Source organism: Ochlerotatus camptorhynchus, unplaced genomic scaffold (assembly GCF_037179485.1).
Source record: "Ochlerotatus camptorhynchus isolate MF236.1 unplaced genomic scaffold, CSIRO-AGI_Acam_v1.1 ptg000270l, whole genome shotgun sequence".
In the NCBI taxonomy this organism is placed as follows: Eukaryota; Metazoa; Arthropoda; class Insecta; order Diptera; family Culicidae; genus Ochlerotatus; species Ochlerotatus camptorhynchus.
This window is the reverse complement of record NW_027040759.1, coordinates 990,037-1,011,621: the sequence shown is the minus strand read 5'-3', so window position 1 is coordinate 1,011,621 and position 21,585 is coordinate 990,037. Positions and strand designations below refer to the sequence as shown.

The 21,585-nt window shown below is 38.6% G+C and overlaps 1 pseudogene; it reads left to right on the top strand.

Annotated features, from left to right (window-relative positions):
* The first annotated feature begins 937 nt into the window (after window positions 1–937).
* LOC135705590 (uncharacterized) lies at window positions 938–19,298 on the top strand (annotated as a pseudogene).
* The last annotated feature ends 2,287 nt before the right edge of the window (window positions 19,299–21,585 follow it).

The following is a 21,585-nucleotide window of genomic DNA, read 5'->3' as shown; positions in this document are numbered from 1 at the left end:
AAGAAGTAGGGTAACTGGAGGTCGCAGATCTATCGCTGTAAAAACTGGCTAGCGCTTCCGCAGTTTCTTCGGGGTCATCGGTGAAGCCATCCGATCGCTTGAGTGCGATGGTACGTTGTTGTCGGCTGTCACGTAGCGTGTTCACCGTTCACCGCCACAGTTTGACCACGAAGTTCTCCCACGATCGTTCTTTTGCTTCCTTTATCGCCTTCCGTGCTACAGCTCTGGTTTCCTGAAAACTCGCCAATGCAGCGGGTTGATCAGGATCAGATGTCTGCAACCGCCGCAGAGATCGAAGACACTTTCGTTGATGTCGAATCGCCGCCTTCGCTTCAGGGCACCACCATGGTACCGCTTAGGCCCCATACGGCCGCTGGTTTGCGGTATGGCACGAATTGCTGCTGCAATTATCTTCTCCGTAAAGCTGTCTATGTCCCATTCAACATCTGGCTGGATGGTTTCTGCGTTCATATAACGACCAATCAGCACGATCGTACAACCATTTCCGCCGCGTCGTTCATGAGGATGACCACCCAGGAATAGAAACTGTTATCGGGAAATGGTCACTATTGTGCGTGTCCGGTAGGGTTCGCCACGTGAATCTGCGAACCACACTCTTGGAGAAGAAGGTCAAATCGATTGCTGAGGTGTTGCCTGTGGCCGGGTCGATGCGAGTGGGTGAGCCATTGTTCAGAATTACCAGCCGCTTGTCCAAAGTAGCTTCGGAGATGAAACGGCCGAGCGCGTTAACTGTTTGTGATCCCCATGCTAGATGATGAGCGTTGAAATCCCCCAGAAACATGATAGGACCTTCCACTCGGTCGAGTAGATCACTCAACGCATCCTGACACTGTGTTGAGCTCGGCGGGACGTAGATAGAGACTACAGTTATCTGAATCGGTGTGTGAATGCGCACAGCGACGAGGTGTAAGGAGGTATGGTATGGAGGAAAGGTATGCCTTCTCGGACAGCAAGACCAACCCCGTGTTGCCAGTAGTGCGTGTTATTGGATTCCAACAGTAGCGTGTAGTTCTTGCCGATGTAGTCTGGTGGTGCGACAGTCTGATTCACCTTGGTCTCCTGGAGTGCAATGATGTAAATTTTTTTAAATTGAAAAAAAAAAAATCTTGGATTTCGCAGAATTTTGCTTTAGTATTCAGAACATTTTTAAGTTTTCACAATTATTCTTAAGTTCATAGTCTGAAGTTCACACGATCTTTCCTCAAGTTCACAAGAACTTTCCTGAGAGTTTTTCTGATGTTAGCAGAACTTTACTGAAGTTCGCATAAAATTCTTGAATTTTCCAGAATTTTCCAGAAGTTCAATTTTTTTTATAGAGTTTGCATTTTTTTTCCTTTAGTTCTCATAATTTTGCTAGGGGTTGCAGAATTTTTTTGAGGTGTGCACAAATTTCCTGAAGTTCACAGGATTTTTCTGAAGTTTACAGAGATTTCCGAAGGTTCGTGAAATTTTCTTGAAGCTTGAAAAATTGTCTTGAATTTCACAAGATATTCCGAAGTTTGCAGAACTTTTTAGAGTTTATAGAATTATTCTAAAGTTTGCAGAGCTTTCCTGACAATCACATACCTTTTCTGAATTTTTCAAGACGTTTCCTGAAGTTCACAAGAACTTTCCTAAAGTTTGAAGAACTTTCGTGATATTCGCAGAATTTTCTAAAAGTTCGTAGAGCTTTCTGATGTCGTGGAACATTCCTGAAGTTCCCAGAATATTCTTGAATTTTTCACAGTGTTCCAAAAGTTCACAGGCTTTTTCTGAAGATCGTAGAATTTTTCTGAAGATCACAGGATATTCCTGAAGTTCACAAAATTTTCCTGAAGTTAACTGAGATTTGCTGAAAATTGATAAATTTTCCTGAAGTTCTAAAATTTTTCTTGAATGTCGAACAATTTTCCTGAAGTTCGCAGAACATTTTTTTAAGCTTACATAATTGTTCTGAAGTTCGCAGAGTTATTCTGAAGATGGCAAAATGTGCTTGAAGTTCACAAGATCTTTCCTGAATTTCTCATGTGCTATCATGAAGTGTGAAAAACATTCCTGTTATTCGCAGAATTTTCGTAAAGTTTGGAGAGTTTTTCTGAAAAACGCCAAGTTTTCATGAAGTTTACAGAGATTCGAAAAAATTTCCTGAAGATTGAAAAAAAAATCTTTGTTTTGGTTTGGTCAAGACTTTCAGAAAATTCAGAAAATTCTAGGATTTTGCGGAATTTTTCTTAAGTTTTCAGAAATTTTTTTGTTTTCAAAATTATTCTGAAGTTTGTAGAGTTTTCCTGAAGTTCACATAACTTTCCTAAATTCACAATAACTTTCCTGAAGTTTGAAGAACGGTCTGGAAATGATATTCGCAGAATTTTTCTAAAGTTCGGAGAGTTTTTCTGATGTTCGCAGAACTTTCCTGAAGTTCGCTGAAGATCCCAGAATTTTTCTACAGCTCGCACAATTTGTCAGAAGTAATAATTCCTGAAGTTCGCAAGATTTTCCTGAAGTTCGCGGAATTTTCCTGAAGTTTGCAGAGATTTCCTGAGGTTCAGTAAATTTTCCTGAAGTTCGATTTTTTTTTATTTCACAGGATATTTCTAAAGTTTGCAGAACATTTTTTAAAGCTAACATAATTATTCTAAAGTTCACAGAGTTTTCCGGAAGTTCACAAGATCTTTCCTCAAGTTCACAACAATTTTCCTGAAGTTTGAAGAACTTTCCTGATAGTCGCAGAATTTTTCTAAAGTTCGGAAAGTTTTTCTGATGTTCGCAGATCTTTCCTGAAGTTCGCTGGAAATCTTGAATTTTTCAGAATTTTCTAGAAGTTTTGTAACAGTTGGGGTACTCCCTGCCCAGCATTAATGAGACCCCCCTATACACTGCCTCAGGGTCGGCATACACGTGTGACTATCGCGGCCAAGGAAACACTAAAATACTCTTTACACACCCCGATGAACTCTCACACACAGGTCTCGTTTATTTCCCTAACTTTCCCACTTTCTTATCGGTTATCTCCTACCTTAGCCTTCAGTAGTTCTTCCTTCGTCTTCCGTTGTCGATGGGGGCCCCCTTCTCCTCCGTTCCGCTACACCTTCACCTTCACTTTCTCCTTTCCTTTGCTTCTGTTCTTCGTCCCTCGGTTTCGACTGCGGGTTGCCCAGTCGATTCACCTCTTAACCCTTCACTCTCCTCTTCTCCTACGGGTGCTCCCACGGTACCGTTTGCCGAGTCGTTAGCGAACGGTATAACGTGTCCACGACGCTCAAGACCGATCCACAATGGCAATGAACACGGACTAGTAAACGCGGCTGGTTCGCGCCGTAGATAATGATAACGGTAAACGGTAAACTACGGGGTCCTGGATATTTCAGTAGGTTGGCTCCTCCTCCACTACTGATCGAGTTTCGCGCCTCTAGACTCGTGCAGGCTACTAACTTTAACTCGAATAACAATCTTTCACTTTGATGTATATCACATTCGATTTGGGTTTGTCTAGCTTGGTTTTCGACTACCACTTTTGACTTTTGCCAGGCAATTAGCTAGCAACGATGGCGGGTGATTTCCTTGCGCTCTCGATCGTTGATCCATTTTTCTTCAGCCCAATTTCGCCCCATCATGGCCCCTTTTACACCACCTCCCGATGGCCTCCCAATCCTGCTGTCAGCGGCCTCTGGCTGTGAGTAGCGGAACTTCGTGGAGTGGTTGCGTGCTGTCCAGTGGGTGGTGGGCGGTGTTGGCACTAATATTTGAATCCTTTCCTGGCATTCATAACATTTAAATCGAAACACTAAATTCGCGACAATCTCAACAATCTTAGATAGATAGACACACCACTGGTTACAGTTTACAGCATGTTTGTACAGTTCGCACAATTTTCTTGAAGTTCTCAACATTTTCCTGGGGTTTATAGACTTTTCTGAGATTCGTAGAAATTTCCTGAATATCACAGGATTTTCCTGAAGATCGTAGAATTTTCCAGAAGCTTACAGAGATTTTCGGAGGTTCGTTAAATTTTCGTGAAGTTCGAAAATTATTCTTGAATTTCACATGATATTCCTGAAATTTGCAGAGTCTTCCTGACAATCACATAACTTTCCTGAACTTTACAAGATCTTTCCTAAAGTTCACAAGAACTTTCCTGAAGTTTGAAGAACTTGCCTAATAGTCACAGAATTTTTCTAAAGTTCGGAGATGTTTCTTGAAGTTCGCAGAATTTTTCTACAGTTCGCACATTTTTTCCAGAAGTTTTCATAATTTTCTTATGGTTTGCAGACTTTTCTCTGAAGTTCGCAAAGTTTTCCAGAAATTTAAAGAGATTTCCTGAGGTTCATTAATTTTTCCTGAAGTTAGAAAAATTCACTTGAATTTCTCAGGATATTCATTAAATTCATTCATTCATTCATTCATTCATTCATTCATTCATTAAAGATATTCATTAATTCTGACATTTTCAGAACTATTCTGAAGCTCCCATAGTTTCCCTGAAGTTCGCATAACTTTCTTGAAATTCACAAGAACTTTCCTGAAGTTTGAAGAACTTGCCTGAAAGTCACAGAATTTTCTAAAGTTTGGAGAATTTTTCTGTTGTTCGCAAAATACTCTTGAGTGTTTCATAATTTTCTAAAAAATTGTAAATGTTTCGTGAAATTTGCAGAATTTTCTTGAAGTTCACATAATTTTCCTGAAATTCGCAGACTTTTTTTTCTGAAATTCGTAGAATTTTCCTGAAGATCACAGGATATTCCTAAAGCTTACAGAGTTCTCTGAAGTACGCAGAATGTTCCTCAAATTCACAACATTTCTATGAATTCACAAAAAAAAAGTTGGGACACATTGCGCAGCTTGAAACAAAGCACTTATTCATACTACAAAAAATGTTCCACTTCGAGTTGCGCAATGTGGCCCCTGCTCAAATAAATTCAACCATGAGTACACTCGTAATTTATAGCATTTCGTCACAGTTTAGGAATAGGATCGTGCACAATCTATGTTATGGTGATGGGTCATTAGGCCAAACGCCATTAGGCCGAAAGCCATTAGGCCAAAAGCCATTAGGCCAAAAGCCATTAGGCCAAAACCATTAGGCTAAAAGCGATTAGGCCAAATGAGAGTAGGCCGAATGATATTAGACCGAATACCATTAAGTCGAATGGGTCATTAGGCCAACATTTTAATAGTTGCTCAACAAACAATTTGAGCTGATTAAAGGCTGAATAAGCCATTTTTAGCTTAAGAAGCATATCTTTTTTTCCTGAAAAAGTTCTTATTCCACATTTCTGCTTTTTTCTGGTTTAAAAAAAATTAAGAGTATATCAAAAGAAGGCAACATTATGTTGATACATAATTTATCCAAGATGCCAAAAATCATTGCTACAATATGTTTCGAAAGAACTGCTCATATTTCAAAGAATGAAGTCTTTGCTCTTAAATTATTGTCTATGCTCTTGCTGTATTGATTTATTGAAGTCCCAGAATCATGGAAAGCTTCCCTAGTCAGCCTAGGGTCAGCATCCCTAGCTTCCCTAGAAGTAATTTTAAAATATTTTCAAAGATCTTCAGTCCTAGAAATCATCCTTAGTTCAAGATTTTCGTAATGTATTCAATGTCTAAGCAGGGAGACAAGAATCTTCAGAAATTGGAATGTCCCAGAGTGTTGAAAATGGTCCAATGAATTGTCTACGTTCCATGATTTACTTTTCAAAATGACCCATTCGGCCTAATGGATTTCGGTTTAATGGTCCATTTCACCAAATGGCGTTTGGACTAGTGGTCTTTGGCCTAATGGCCCTAGAATAGGGTGCCAATGGATAAAATTTTGAATCCAAGCATATACAAAATGTTCATTGCCTCGGAAAAAGACCGTATTCAAAATTTAAGCTCAATCGGACTTGATTTGGAGTGGCACAAAATCGTCAAAGTTTCAACTCTCCCCGATTTTTTTTATTTAGATAATAAAAATAATAAGATTCGGTGATAATTTTGATCACCATTGCAACAGTTGGACATTTGGTATTTTTCAATAGTGACCTATTGAAAATTAACTAAGTGTTTTTTTTAGCAGATTGGTAGATAAATTTCCAATCGTTTGGCTTGTTTAGAATTAAAATCTATCTGCTATTGGTCGAAACCTCTTTTCGTAATGCTGTGCATTTTGGTTTTTTGAAATTGCGTGGAATCTATAGATCCTGTGGAGATCTATCTAGCCCTGATGTATGTGTTGGTAGAGGGAAAAACGTAAACTTTGCGGAAGACGATGTCTTAACACTCGAAAGCAATTTTGTGAAATATGAAGTAAAACAAATCCTAGCTAGTTCTGCATGATGATTTTGTTTGATTTTATTTATTTGTAAATTCGCCGGGAAATATCAGCTGGCGATTTGTTTTTTATGATAACTCCTTACTTGAAAACAGGCAAAAACTCATAAACAGACTGCTTTTTCATGGTATACAGTGTGATAATTTAATAATCAATAAATTATCTCAACATTTAGTGGAAAACCATTCATAAATTTTGGTAACATACAAAAAATTCTATGATCCAAATTAAATTTCATATGTAAGCGCCGATTGAAACAATCTTTTAGACGTCACTACAAGGGTGATTGATTAAACGAAAAAAACGAATCGTGTGGAATGAAAGCCGAGGAAAAACTAATTGCACCAATATATTCAGGCCTACAATTCCACACCTTCTATAGATAGGTTGAGCCTTGATAGCTAGCTGCTTGCGGGAACTGATGACCTTGATGAATGTCCAAATAATACTCTTTAACAAATTTTTGAGGGCCTTGAAAAGGACCGTTTTGTAGTGATGGTTGAGTGATTCTGAGCTGGGTGTTCAACACGGATGAGGCTGTCGAGCTGTATGTCGTTTGGAGCGAAGGTGACACGCTTAGCCGACCCGCAGTGACTCACGAAAAGCTACTGATTCCGATCCATAGCATAGCGGAGCAGCTTCTTCCTCCTTTGAAGGTTGCTTATGTTGGCTCTGCAGCTCGCTGCTTGCAGGCAGCCTTTCGTTGTTACTGGAGAACAATTTTCAACGCCACACGCCGAAATCACTGCTACTGCTGCTACTAATTTCGACGACCGAACACCACCACACTGTGGTGTGGTCGTTGGGAGCGTGTGGTTCTGAGTATGGCGATGAGTGTGCAAAATATTACGCAATTCCATCCTCCCTATTCGCACGCGCCCGAGGATCGGAGACGAATGCCAATTGGACTTGTTTCGTCTACTTACTACTCTCTGACGACTGTGCTGGGGAAGCAGCATATGCATGTAGGTAATTGGTGGATTTGTTAGTTAATTCCACGCTTTTGGACAATGCTGGACATTTACCAATTTTTCAATAGTTTCTTGCTGAAAATCAACATTCGGAAGCATTGTTATCGATGCGTAGTTCATATTTCTGATCGATTGGTGATAAAATTATTGAAATTGGACCAGGGGCAGCTGAGTTATTAACGTTCAAAATCTTTCTTAATTTGTTACATGTTCCATTTACGGTTTTCACAAACTGTACCTCCATATAGAAATCAAAGACGTAGTCCTACGTAAAAAAAAAATCGTTTTGTCTAAATTTGACTTTTTGACACATAGGGAGCATCCATTTAGTACGTCACGCTTTAAGGGGGGGGGGGGGGTTACAAATGTGTGACAATCAATGCATTAGGTATAGGGCAAATACGTGACACAAGGGGGAGTGATGATTGATTTTCCCTAAATGTCACGTGACGTACTTAATGCATGCTCTCTTGGTGAAATTTTGGTAGTCGAAATTTGTTTTCTGATGTTAAATAACCAAGGGGCGAGACAAACTTTTTTTTCCACAACTCGATGTTCACTAACGATTTATATGGGAATGTTATTCTAGAACATACACAGATAAAAATTCTGAATTTTAATTGTGATGTAAACATTCATTCACGTAGACTTGTATTTCATTTCACGCAACCGAGCAACTTGCAAACAATGTTGTTTACAAAGATGGGCTTTTGTATACAATATTCTCTACATTGCATGAAATGTGTCAGAACTTTACATGATTAATAATGTAAACTTATATGATATGTGACGCTCCATTTATGTGCATCATATTGAACAGAAATTTACACTACTTTTTCGAACTGTGTACTATTTGTATAACTCGATGGTCCCTTCAATATTAAGTTGTAGAGAGTTCACTGAATTTCAGATGAAAAAAGATAAAGTTTGACAATTTTACGCCATCCCTAATCCGGTCCAATTAAACCCAAATTGTGCATAGGGTCTTTCTTCCAGTCAATGAACATTTGTATATGGTCAGTTTGAAAAATTCGATGATCATTTTTTCCCATTCATTTCGTGGGCACCCTACTCTACACCCTGTTTTATAGCACTACGTCGACGTTTTCTAATACATAGCAACGATTCTGTCATAGCTAATATTTTTTAATTGTTTGCCAGTCTCATAGAACTGACATAGAGATCTATAGCAGCTAAATCAGAGAGAACTATTACTTAAATTTTGTGTCATGTGCCGTGCAATCATAAATACTGATTTTCGAAAACTTAAGTCTACACACTCAATCTAGCTCATTAAAATCTCAAACAGCCGATTAACTCGGCGTCTCGGCGAAATATATGTTTGTTAGCTGAGATCTCGGAAACAATCTAATTTGTTAGCTGAGTCCCGGCAATTGTTTTATTGAATCTCAGCCAAATTAATTGCACAACAACTCAGAGAGAGATAATCCCTTCGACTCAACTGTTTGCGACATTTCTGAAAACCGAGGTCAATCAGCGCTGAGTAAACTCACTTTTTAGAAATGTATCCATACAACCATAGAGGTAACTCTAAGACTAGTAGGTCCCGAAGAAACGTGCTCAACATTTTGGCTCAGCTCTGGTACTATCTTCGGTCCTAAGCAAATCGATGCACCCCTTGAAACATAGGAAAATCCACTAACCCCTCATTTTATCTGTCAAACTTTCATAGCGAATCAGTAGTGTGTACTAGAATTTTGACAAGAATGGGGTACGTTAATCGATTTGCTTGGGACCAATAGGCTAGTCAAGTAGTGAGCCAATTTAAAATCGATAGTTTCGTATTGATTGTTGATACAACTGAGTATAGGAGTGGCTATCTCTCTCTTTCTCTGTGCTATGCTCAATGGCCGTGCATTGATTCAAAAAGTTGTGCCTCCCTTAGCTCAGTCGGTAAAGGCGCAGCTACAAAGCAAGACCATGTTGGAGGTGGTTGGGTTCGATTCCCGTTCCGGTCTAGGAATTTTTCGGGTTGGAAAATTTCTCGACTACCCTGGGCATAGAAGTATGATTGGACTTGCCACACAATCATATCAATGCAAAAATGGTACAGGCATCGAAAGCTCTCAATTAATAGCTGTGGAAGTGCATCTAGAACACTATGTTGAGAGCACGCAATAAGCTAATATGCGATATGCAATAAGCTTGAAATGCGAAGAAGAAGAAGAAGAAGAAGCATTGATTCAATAAAGGCAAACTGGTCCAATCTGCAACAAAGTGCTCTGACGCGTGCCTGTCACATTTCGAAGCCCAAATGAAAATCCATTATCGGAAAAAGTGTCCAACATTTCGCCAACTCACTCGATTATCATTCATCTCGCCTCCTCCATACCGCACAACGATGGAGCGTCACTAATTTTCCAAATGAGAATCCTCTGCCTCTACTTGGTAGCTAAGAGCGCAGCATCAACAACGGACAAAAAGTGATTGTTTTTCTTCCGGCTTCATTAGAACCGGAGCTCCGTCCGTCGTTCATTTGAGTATTGTTTCCAAACGACAGCCACGACGACGACGACGACGACGACGACGACGTAGTGTGCGGTGACGCGGCGAAGCAATGACATGAAAAATCATCGCCTATTTTGATTTTGACACTTTTTCCGGCTGACGCATGGCTTGCTCATTCATTCCCCGATTCTTTCACACGTTCACGACATCGCTTATATGATGTCGAACCGTGGATGGAGCCAAAATGAGTTTCATTCAATTTTTCATTCTCATCTCGCACTCGGCCAGGATTTTCGGGTTCGTCTGTTATGATTTCGGCTGAAGCCAGGCGGAAAAATGGATGGCGTACGATGACAAACAGCTCTTTCGGCGTTGTGGTGTGTGCATAGAGGGATTTGACAGATGGGACTGTTTGCTGGGGCGCATACGAAATGGGATTCGGTTATTTGAGAAATGACTCGAAGAGAGTAAATTTTCTTCGACAAGAAGTCCCATCAAGTTCGCAGTCAAAAATCAATAATCATCCATACAGCAACTCGTTTCAATTTATAAAAGTAAATAATTACTCAATCTTATCTAATTTTTACCCACGACAGGATCAAAAACCATCGGTCATTCATGTCATTCAGTCGCTCCAATGGGGTTCAACTACCAGTCACTTGTTGAGTAAAAGCCAGGCAACAAAAAACCATTCCAAGAGATCAAAGCTAAGCGAATTTTTCATTAAAGAAATAACTCCGCTGCACAGAAGGCAGAACCAACCAACCCATCCCCGTTGACAGAGCAGGGACCAGTGAATTCATTTCAAGCAAAAATCATTTTCCGCCTCAAGAAAAAAAAAGCCACTCCCTGACCTGATTCCTCATTTAGTAACAATTTTATCATCAAAGTCGTTCCGCAAATCGCTATCAGAGATGATCTGCAAATATTTGCATACGCTCTGCAGAACCGAACCGACAGTAAAAAAAACCCTTCTCCCCTTTCACCATTGCACATGAAGCCAAACGCCAAATGTCAACCCTAGTTAATCCGGGAAATGGAAGGACTTTCGAAACCGGTAATTTGTTTGCTCAACTTCCGCAAAACCCAACTGCCGCATCCATGAAGCATGCCATGAAACAACATGTTTTCCGTTCTAATTTGAAAATTGTAAACTGTTATTGTGTGTGTAGCAATTTTCCCCGACCCCCGACGGAAGCCGTCCATGGGTAAGGTAATTGATTCGAATCTTTCCCTGCGAGCAGTCAGTGGAAGAAAAACGAAAATGTTTGTAAATAAATCATCCACAGCCTCCGCTGGGCTGGACTTGTCACCCTCGTTGATGGGATTAAAGGCACGCGCCGACACCGGCTGTATGCTGGCCTGCTACGAGTACGGGCTGGAATGGGAAGTAGTTAGAGACCACGGATTGTGTACTATGAAAAACAGTCATCATAGCTGGCTTTGAATAATTTAAATTAAATTCCAACTGCTGGCTGCCACGCGGAGCGGGTTTATGGGAAATTCATGGTGGTATGGGGCTGCGACGTGGATTTCTTCGAGACAGATTGGGAAAATCAAGAAAGTGCTTATTCAAAATTAAAGCAAGTCCAGAGCTATGAGCAAATTTGTTCAAGTCTTTGGAGCGTTGAGATAATTTACCAAACAGGTGTATTGAAATGATGAAATGAGGCTGTGCTCACGTCTGATGTTAAAATGCCATTTGGAACCAAACTCGGCACCCATTTACTGATTTCAGCAACCAAAATTTAAAGGTTAATTTCACTGTATTTTCCCATGCAAACCCTTTGATGAATGTATTCAAACTATTTCTAAGCTTCAATCTGATAACATGTTTACGGCTGAGTAATCCTGTTATGCCAGATTTGTCTTTAAATTGAATTTACACACTTAAACACGGATTTCCTGGTCAGTAATTTTTTTTGCCGGCGTTCTGTACCCGGATTTACGAAGGGCTTGAGACGCCACGTAAATTGGCATGCTCAAAGAGGCGAGTTATCCCCAGATTTTTGTCATTATGATTCGATGCCAAATGCGGTATCAAAATTTTCAAATTTGATACGTCACATTAAGGAACTTCATCAACCGGTTGAACCATCTAGCAGCGTAATTTCTTGTTTAACTGATTTTTCCGGTGACAAACGTCTGGAAGCAAAATAATACGTCAAACGAATTTAATATAGAACCACACCTAACATTAGAAGAAATCAAGAGGATGGCATCCCTAAGCATTTGTCGACTTACGGCGGATACAGGTTTGCCACAAAAAAAGGTTACAGAAAGTGTAAAAATGTGTGACAGTAAATTATTTCACAGCTTCTTGAGTTTCTGGAAATCCAAGCAAAATCTTTTTTCCAAATTAAATCAGATTGATCCTTCAAGTGACCTCGTGCAAAGCTATTTGAATAGTTTCAAAAATATCGACTTGTTTAGTGATGTAAGAACGTACTCCAAACAAAAAGCTCGCTACACATTTTCCTGAGCCAGTTGAAAAATGTGTGGGAAGGCGTGTTGCAGTACGCCATGTAGATAGCATTCCCAGGCGCGTACTTGTCAATGAAACGTTCACGTACATACCGATAATTGAGCATGAGCATGAGCATGAGCATGATTGACCGCCCACAGTTGCTACTCTGTTATTGCCAGACCAGCTGTAATTACACAGAGAACCAATAGACGATGCTTGGGACTAGCAATCATCCTCAATGTGTAAAAACTGGTGATCTCGAATTAGGCAATACCAGCGCCAGCCGCGCTTGAACGCAGGTCAAGAAAGGAATGGGTAGGAATGTGTTGACGTGACACTCGCTTTGATGGAAGCCGAGGAGTCCTCTGCAGTTCCACGAGGAATCACAGGGATGTTGGGTAAGAGCTCGAATAAAATTTGTATGATTCTTTTGCTTAACGACTTGTTCCGGGTATCATCCAAACCATTTTTGGAATAGTTCGATCATTTCCGTCATCGTTCGGGTATGGTATTTTTTTCATTAGGGAGGGTTGGGTTAGCAGCAGGGTTCGTTTTGGTAAACGATAAGCTGAATTGATGTCCTAACGATCGTATAACGCGAAGGAGCTTGGGATTGAACCCACGGTCTTCCGCTCAGTAAGCAAAAACGTTTGCCACTAGGCAGACGAGCTCCTTTTTAATCATTGACGAATCTTGAATGTGGATGGGCTTGAGATTAGACTCATGATGTTCTGCTCAGTAAGCAAAAACGGTTGCTCTAAGGCCACCGAGCCTCTCATATCACATTATAGCGTTACTCATGTTTTTATAACTATTCAAACCCGGCACCGACGACAACGAAAAGTTTTACAAAATACCAATAAATAAACTATATTTTAATATTTTTAATATGAAAGGATCTGGGACCGCGTTTTTCTCCTCAGTAAGCAAGCCACTGCAACCAACGATCTTTGAAATCCTAAAACTAAAAGCTACGAAAGAGTACTTAGGCCTTCATTAAGATCCACTTTCACGCGACGTTCAGTGTTTCGATTTTCTCTTTACGCATGGTTCAGACAATCATAAAAAGCTATGACTGACGTGACGATTGTTTAAGACCTGGTTAAACAAGCTATTCAAATGAAATTACGTTCTCTACACGTACATACCGATAATTGAAACGCTAAAGTTAATTTTCAGAGATCCACACAACCGAAGCCTTCTTCAAACCAGCAACGTTCAAGAAACGCCGGGTGTCAAGCAGGGTTGCTTCAACTCACTTGCTATAAAACATTGTTTTTTGGAATAATGAAATCATTAGATGTTATAATGATAATTCTTACTTGTAAGTTACCAGAACAGGTCGTGAAGTATGTGTTTGACACATAAAATCTGTCAATATTGCTTTCAGAGCATCATAATCAGCGATATTATGATTCGTGAGCATTCACTCAGAGTGAGCGCTCACGAATTGTAAAATCGCTGATTGTGACGCACTGAAAGCAATATTGACAGATTTTATGTGTCAAACACATACTTCATGACCTGTTCTGGTAACTTACAAGGAAGAATTATCATTATAACATCTAATGATTTCATCATTCTGAAAAACAATTTTTTATAGCAAGTGAGTGGAAGTAACCCTGGTGTCAAGGAATACAGTTCGTTTGACACTGGCTCACTTTATGATTCAAATGAATACTTCAAACTATATCCTAACGCAGTAAGAATTAGTTTATACGAAGATGACAACAGTTGACGTGGGCGTACTTTGGTTCGCGAGTAAAGGGCCTTAGAAAGTTTGTTTACAAATGCTTTTGTGCCGTTATCAAATGTTATGCCTGAATTGATTCAACATCACACTTTGTACACTTTGATTACATACGACCTGTTCAAAAGTGATTCTAGAGCTCAAACCTCCAGGTACACGGTAAGAAAAAATATCCCAAAGTGACTCATTTTCACAAATCTCGGCACTATATTGCAGGAAGCCAAAAGTAGGTAATGTGGGTAGAAGAGTTTTGATTGTTGTGAAAAATAGTTAGTTGTACCCAAAAGTAGGTGAATATGATTATACTCAACGTGATTATACTCAAAGTCAAAAGTCGCTGAATATTTTTTCTTATCGTGTATGTTTTTGTTTTCGAATCATTCTTTTGCTGCTTTTTAGCATATCAGCTGATGGCTTAGAGCAGTTCAACCAGAACGACACATATGTTTTCTTTAGAAGATTTTTAGGTTCATTAACTTTATTTTTTTGTCTTGAGAAACAAAACAAGAAATTGTTTTTAACATTTATTAGTGATGGTTTATAAATTGAACATGGTTTAAGCACCTTAAAAAGCAATTAAAGCATTGTTTGTACACACTTTTTTTTCAATTAAATCTACAACCTAGATGATTCGTACACACACGGTGTTTCGTGAAAACCCATTTATGGGTAAAAAATACCTATTTTCAAACCATGTATGCAGCTGTCAAAAAATTGGGGAATTTGGAAATTATAAAATGGGTGAAAAAATACCCATTTAAATAATCAGTTCACGATTGCATAATGGGTATATTTTTTACCCACTAATGGGTGAAAAAACACTTGGAAATTTTATCGTCTCATTCCGTCACCGAGCATTGGGAATGCAAACAGTTTCCGTCCGCTTTTTTTTTTAGCAAAAATGGACGATCTCCGGAAAAGGTTAGATTCCGAAACATTGGATAGACTTACGGATAAGTCTATACAGTGTTATCCAATTCGCTACACCTGCATTTATTTTCAATGTAAATATTAGAAAGTTTTTTATATCAACGAGGACAAATAACCCAGCACCAGCATCCTCCATTTGAAGAAATGGGTATTTTTTACCCATTTTACGAAAAACACAATTTAAGAAGATGGGTAAAAAACACCCATTTATTGACAGTTACCCCATTTACCCATTAATGAGTAAACCATAGTTTACCCATTAAATAAGGAGGGGCACTGGGTTTTCACGAAACACCGTGCACACCTTCGTAATGCGGTGTGTAGAAAATAGGTAAACAAAACATTTTCAGCTTGCAAAATTATGCGCTGCTCGCGTTTTTATCGATGCAAATGATATTATTTTAGTAAATGTCGTCTTTAAAATTGAATTAACTTGAAAGTGCTTGTAGAAGCAGGTGTCGTAATTGTTTTTAGTGTGGTTCTGAGAAGTGAAAGCTAGTGAAAACAGTTATTGAAATTTCATGCCCTGTGCAGAACAAAATCGGCTGATCGTACTTTTTAATGCAAATATTACCAATGCGTGAATGAATTGGCAATATTTTTTGGTGGAAAAGTATTGAAATATGTATCCAGATCTTATTCATACTATTCAGGCCCATTTTTTAAGGTATGTAATTAGTAATTTACTGTTTTGTAGAAAGATGTCTTTCTTACGCATACCAAAACACGTTTATTTAATGATTATAGGGACAGCCATTGTTGCATGACGTGCCGTATAACCTTAAATATCAAAAATAAATCCCCAGTTAAATAAGATAAAATCACTTCAGGTGAGCATTAATTCAATGTCAATAATAAACATCAACTCTAGCGAAACACATCAAAAGGGTGTGTTGCAATTCAGGTTAATAAATCAAGCTGAACATTGCATTAGGTCCTAAGTAACATTGATCGATTCTCTTCGTCGATTTTCTCTTTCGTTAATAACTTGAGCACATAACCGTTTCTTGTTGTGTTTGTCGAATTAGATACTAGATAAAAGCTTCTTGTATCGATCTGTGTGCTGAAAATACCTGGGAATGTCTTTACATGGCCATGGGGTTACAAAGAGAAAGTCGACGAAGATAATCTGTCAATGTTACTTAGGACCTAATGCAATGTGCAGCTTGAAATATCAGTGGCTGTCAAATACGAACAATCGTCGCCTACCTCGCCTAACTGGTTCCAAACGTAAACAAGCCATAAGAAACCTACAGCGTTTGTTTACGTTTGGAACCAGTTTCATACAAGAATGATCAGTAGGCTGATTTGACAGCACATCTCCCCCAGGCAGCAGCAGCCTCTGTTATACAGTATTCCCAGTATCCGGATTGTAAAGACAGTCAGAGAGCAAGACCGCAGACGACCTTTGGAACATCAGAATCAACCAATCCTGGAAGCAAACCAAAATGTAAGTGAGCAGACAACGTGAGTAACTGCAAGTGCAAAAAGTGAAGAAAATACTTGAAGCCTAACTATTCAAATCGACGTATCTGATTTTGCAAACAATCACTTCAATCGACGATTTGTGTCAACTGCTAGCTCACTCACAGAAACAAACAACACCAGCTAGTAGGGGAAAGATTCCCCTACCTGATGATGGTGTTTATTTTGGTGGGTGAGTTTGCGCAGTTCGTCAATTGAAGTGATTGTCAATTGAAATTAAAATGTTGATAACAAGAATATCACAGAGAAAGCCTGCACATTGTTTTAAACCATACATGTTTTCATTGAATCAAGTTTCAATACATGCAGTTCGGAAAATTTCTTAGAAGAGTACGCTTAGGCGCAAGGTGGACCAAATAGCGTTTCAGGTGAAAAGAAATTACGGGTCGAATGTGGATTTGTCGTTGGAGCTGATCCATTTTGTATCACCACCAGATGGGGGTGCAACCATTTGAACCATCCAATTTCAGTTATTATTAGAAATTCGTCTGCGGCTAACATATCATTTCAAAAGTTAGGTTCTTTTTGCAATCTTTTCCTAATATTTTATTTTCTTGCACATTTCAGTGTCCGAAGGCATTGACGATTTGGAGATGTTCATGGAGTTGAATGAACAAGATTTTTCACGACTGCAGATGAAGACGAAGTTAATCAAATGCATCCAACGCATCCAGAGGGAGATTTCAAGTGGACTTACAGTTGAAGAATTTATTGTGGAACGACTGGATCCTGGAGATGAAAGCTATCGAAATGAAAATCCAGAGGTAGACGATCAGGACACTGACGAGGATTGTGTTGATAGCATTGAAGAAAATCCGTATCACGGCATCCGACTTGAGAAAGTAAGTAAATTTTAATAACAATGCAGTGACTTTGCTTTGAAGTTGAAAGCTATTTTAAAGATGGTATGGTATGGTGGGAAAAGGTTGATCACATTGATTATTTATATTTATTTAGGATGGAGAACGGTTGCAGAGTCCCCCCATAGGTTATCTGTCAAATTAACGGCAACGCAACGCAAACGGATGCAATTTGCGTGGCCCTTGAGATTCCAGAGATTTTCCAAACAATTTTTTTTTTTCATTGTTCACTAGTAGAATAAGTGCACTAATTTTAAACATTTTTTAAAAATTCACTTTCAGGTAATCAACATCAATCGTGTCTTCAGAAGAACAGACCAGGGTCAACAAATAATGTAGTCCTTGAAGCAAGGAAGTAAGCCTGACGACAAGGTTTTGACGAAAATAAAAAATGTGTTGTGCGATTTCCTCAGATCAACGTATGGGCCGTAAGTTCAAGCTGTTAAGTTCCATTGTTCTTATGCTTAATCAATTTTTACTTTTCCAGGCGTCCTACAGCATTTCAAAAAAATCTCATCGCCTTATCACTCGTGGAAACTTTCCCGATTTTGCGATCAAGCAATGCCGATGTACCTCAAGCACTGTGGTTTCACCAACATGCTTGAGGCTAACATAGACATACTGGCAGGATACATTATCATCTTGAGTATCTCATTCGTAAATTCACAGATAGAAAGATTATCCGCTGCAAATCCACGGATGAGAAGGCAATCAAAATTGAATCTTCTAACACGATGGACAGTGAGGATCCTGCTGAGAACGTTGAAGAATTGGTAATTTTTTGTATCTTATTTATCGTTAGTAGCTATACAGAAAAAAACAGACGAGACACTGTGAGTAATGTTCTGGTTCAGTTTATCTTCTTCATTTGCATGGAACTGAGAGCTTTCAACATTTCAGCATTAAATAGTCTTTCATATAAAAATTGCAAAGAAACTGGGACGATGTGAGTTAATTTTCAGTATTGGTGTTCAGGCAAGGATTTTTCGAATTTAATAACCAGTTTTTTTTTTACTGAAATATAGAAATAAGTGTGTCTATAATCTGTTTCTCAGTGATAGTAACGTTGTTTAGACACGTCATGGCTTTTTCTGCTTTAATTTCTTATATTTTTACACATTATTTGTTTCATATTGGTGAATTGAAGTTTATGTGTCCCAATCCTAAAACACAAGCACGTGCTGAGGAGTTGTGAGTGAAGACATTTAACGAACGCGATCGATTCCGTCAATCAGGAGAGCTTAACACATATCTGCTGGAATTACCGGTGTCAACTTGTTTTGATGGAAAATTGGTGAAATTATGGTTCTAAAAATAGTTATATCTTGACGATTATTGACTTTATTGTTTCTAGCTTAAGCTTGATTTTCAACGGCTCTATCCTTATGCTACAGATTTTTGGTGAAAATCTGAGGATTTACAAACCAGGGTTTTGAAGATTTACTCAGCTATACTGAAGCATGTTCAAAGCGGTAATAATAATCGAACGTTTTTTTTGTTAGTTTTATTAAATTGAAAACTATTTATAGTTACTGTCAGAACACTTGGGATGATGCGTCTGAAAAATCCAAGTCGTTGAATGAAGCGGAGCAGAAATGGCACTGAAAACAACAATCCACTAAGTGGCATCGTCGAATGGATCCAGGTAACTATTCACATTTGTGTTTTTAAAAACGTTCTCATTATTACTGGATTTTGTTCCATTTCTATGGCTTTACTCAATTATGAAGTACCTACCTATTTTTATATTTTTCCCATTTTTTCCAGCATGATGAACCGATCCCGATCGTCAAAAGCGACAACCCCATACTCTACATGAGAGGAAATTTTCCGGAGGACAACTCTGATGCAGTAATTTCATGTAAAGGCATCACCATCCCCATCAACAAAGATTTTTCATATAGTTTTGAGTTGCTCTGCCAATCCATTGTGATTTTGAAAGCTGGAATTAAGCCAACTGACAAACAGTTTTTTTGTCTTTTTAATGGCGACGATGATGGGAGTCAACACCCTCACCACTACGGGAGAAAAATTGCTTCTTAACTTGGAATAGCTCAACAATTGAGCGCTGCTACTACATACCTACACACATAAACATGTACACTGCTGCATAAATGCAGTAACAATAAAAACTAGAAAATTTGATGTTTTGTCATCTTGAAATCGTATTTTTATTCAACGATAAATCAGCCGTTTTGAATAATTTACTGACTTTATCGTAAAAAAAACAAAAAAAAAAAAGCAATGCTGAAAAACTCAGCAAAAATAACGTAAACAAACAAATTACTGAAAAAGTCAGTAGTTCTTTACTGACTAAACCGGCACTTTTTGACAGTTCACGGTTTGTGGTATTTACGGAGTTTTCAGTAACGGCAAAACACTTGTGGGTTGATTACTGAAAACTCAGCTGTTTAAAAACCCAGTAATATAAACTCTGCGTCGGTAATATAAACTCTGTGTGTACGTACTGTAAAATGCGACTGATTTCGAGCTGCCGATAATAGAACAGCTGGTTAACACGCAGTTCAAATGGAAAGGTTGCCGAAGAAAACGAGTAACACTCACCTGAGAAATTTGGAGCATTGTTTAAAAGTTTTCAAACAGTTTCGGACAACTCTGTCGATTGGAATGCATATAGAAGCAAGCAGCAAATAAATGTAAATAAACAAACACGTCATATCCCAAGTAACATTTCAACAACCTTTAAGCTTTCATTATAATTTATTGAAGTTTTATAACGGCAATAAACAATCTAATTCAGTGTTCACTCGGCTGTCGACAAAAGCAGACCACTCTCGATGTGTGCTACGCGATCGGCTGTTTTCTCGGCAGCAACCATTGTGTGGTCCTCCTCATTGTTCTTCATCAGCAGTTCTTTCGGTCGATGCGTCGTCGACTTTGGAAAGCAACCGTTTCGTGATGAGTGTGTGAGTGCTGACCACGTTTTGCGTCCATTGCTGCAATGGACGCGCTCTGACCCTCGTTGGCGTACAACAATTTGCCATACAATGAAACTACTGGAAGCGGCTCCAGTTCTGATGGAGGAGGCTTTTTGGATAGCGGAAGATAAAGTGTTTATTGTGTTGTACCTTTTGACTATATTTTTAAGATGTATTGTATAGTGACCAAGAATCCTCGGCTCTGTAAAGTTAATTCGGTTGAGCCTTACCAAATAAATTAATAAACAAAAAAAAAAAAAAAAAAAAAACAATCTAATTAGTTTAAAGACAGCATTTACTAGTGCTAAACATTCTTAATTTATATATTACACTCTTGCTGTTTTGCAAACCTTTTGTAGTCTGATTATAAATGCAAAAACTCTCTGGTTTTAAAAATAAATTTAATGCAGCACTCTAAACCATGATAAAACTGGCTTCAATACCATTCATAAACCTACGAGATGTTTGTTTATGAGAGTAATGATAAAATACTCCATAAACGTAAATTATCAATATGAATGCAATCATAAATCTATGTGGTTTCAGGTGAGAGCAAAAAGCATTTATTGTTGCTTTTTAGGCTAAATAAAATGTATCATAAAGTCTCCCACCACTCTGTTTGCACATTGAACTCGGAAAGATGGATCCGCATAGAGAAAAGCTAAGAAAAGTCAAAACAAGTGGTACTTTCAAGCGCAAAATCAAACAAAATTTGTTTAACATACAAAATAGTGATTTGACAACCCTTCAATCTAAATACAATCGAAATCCACAACATTTGTCATCTAACCGCTCCGTTCTACTACCAGTTCAGTCACCTCGATCTGTTAATCCGATTGAGCCTAATGTAATAGGAGAAAGTGTTCAAATGGGTCACACAGTTGCCGATCATGATAAAATAGTTGTCAATAAACTTCGTGACCCCTCTGGCAACCCACATGAAGAAGAACTTGATGTTCACAGTGATGAAGAAAGTGCCAGTAGAATAGAAAATGAAGAACATGATTTTTCAAGTGATGAGAATGAAATGTTGGCCAACATTCGTTTAGTAACTGCTCTTCGAACATGGGCCGTAAATTTCCACATCAAACACAACGCTTTGAAAGAGCTACTAAGCATTCTAAACATCCGCCTTTCTAATGTGCTACCTCGAGATCCTCGTACTCTCGTGAAAACCCCACAGTCTGTTTCTATCGAAAATATCGCGGGAGGGCAATACTGGCATCATGGGCTCAAGTCTTGCATTGAAAAAGTTTTTTCAGAAGCATCAGAACCAGTAAATATATAACTCAAAATGAACATCGATGGATTACCAATTTATAGAAGCTCTAAAGACGAGTTTTCAACATTCACGAGATGCCGCAGATTAGACCAATGATAATTGGTATATACTCTGGAAAA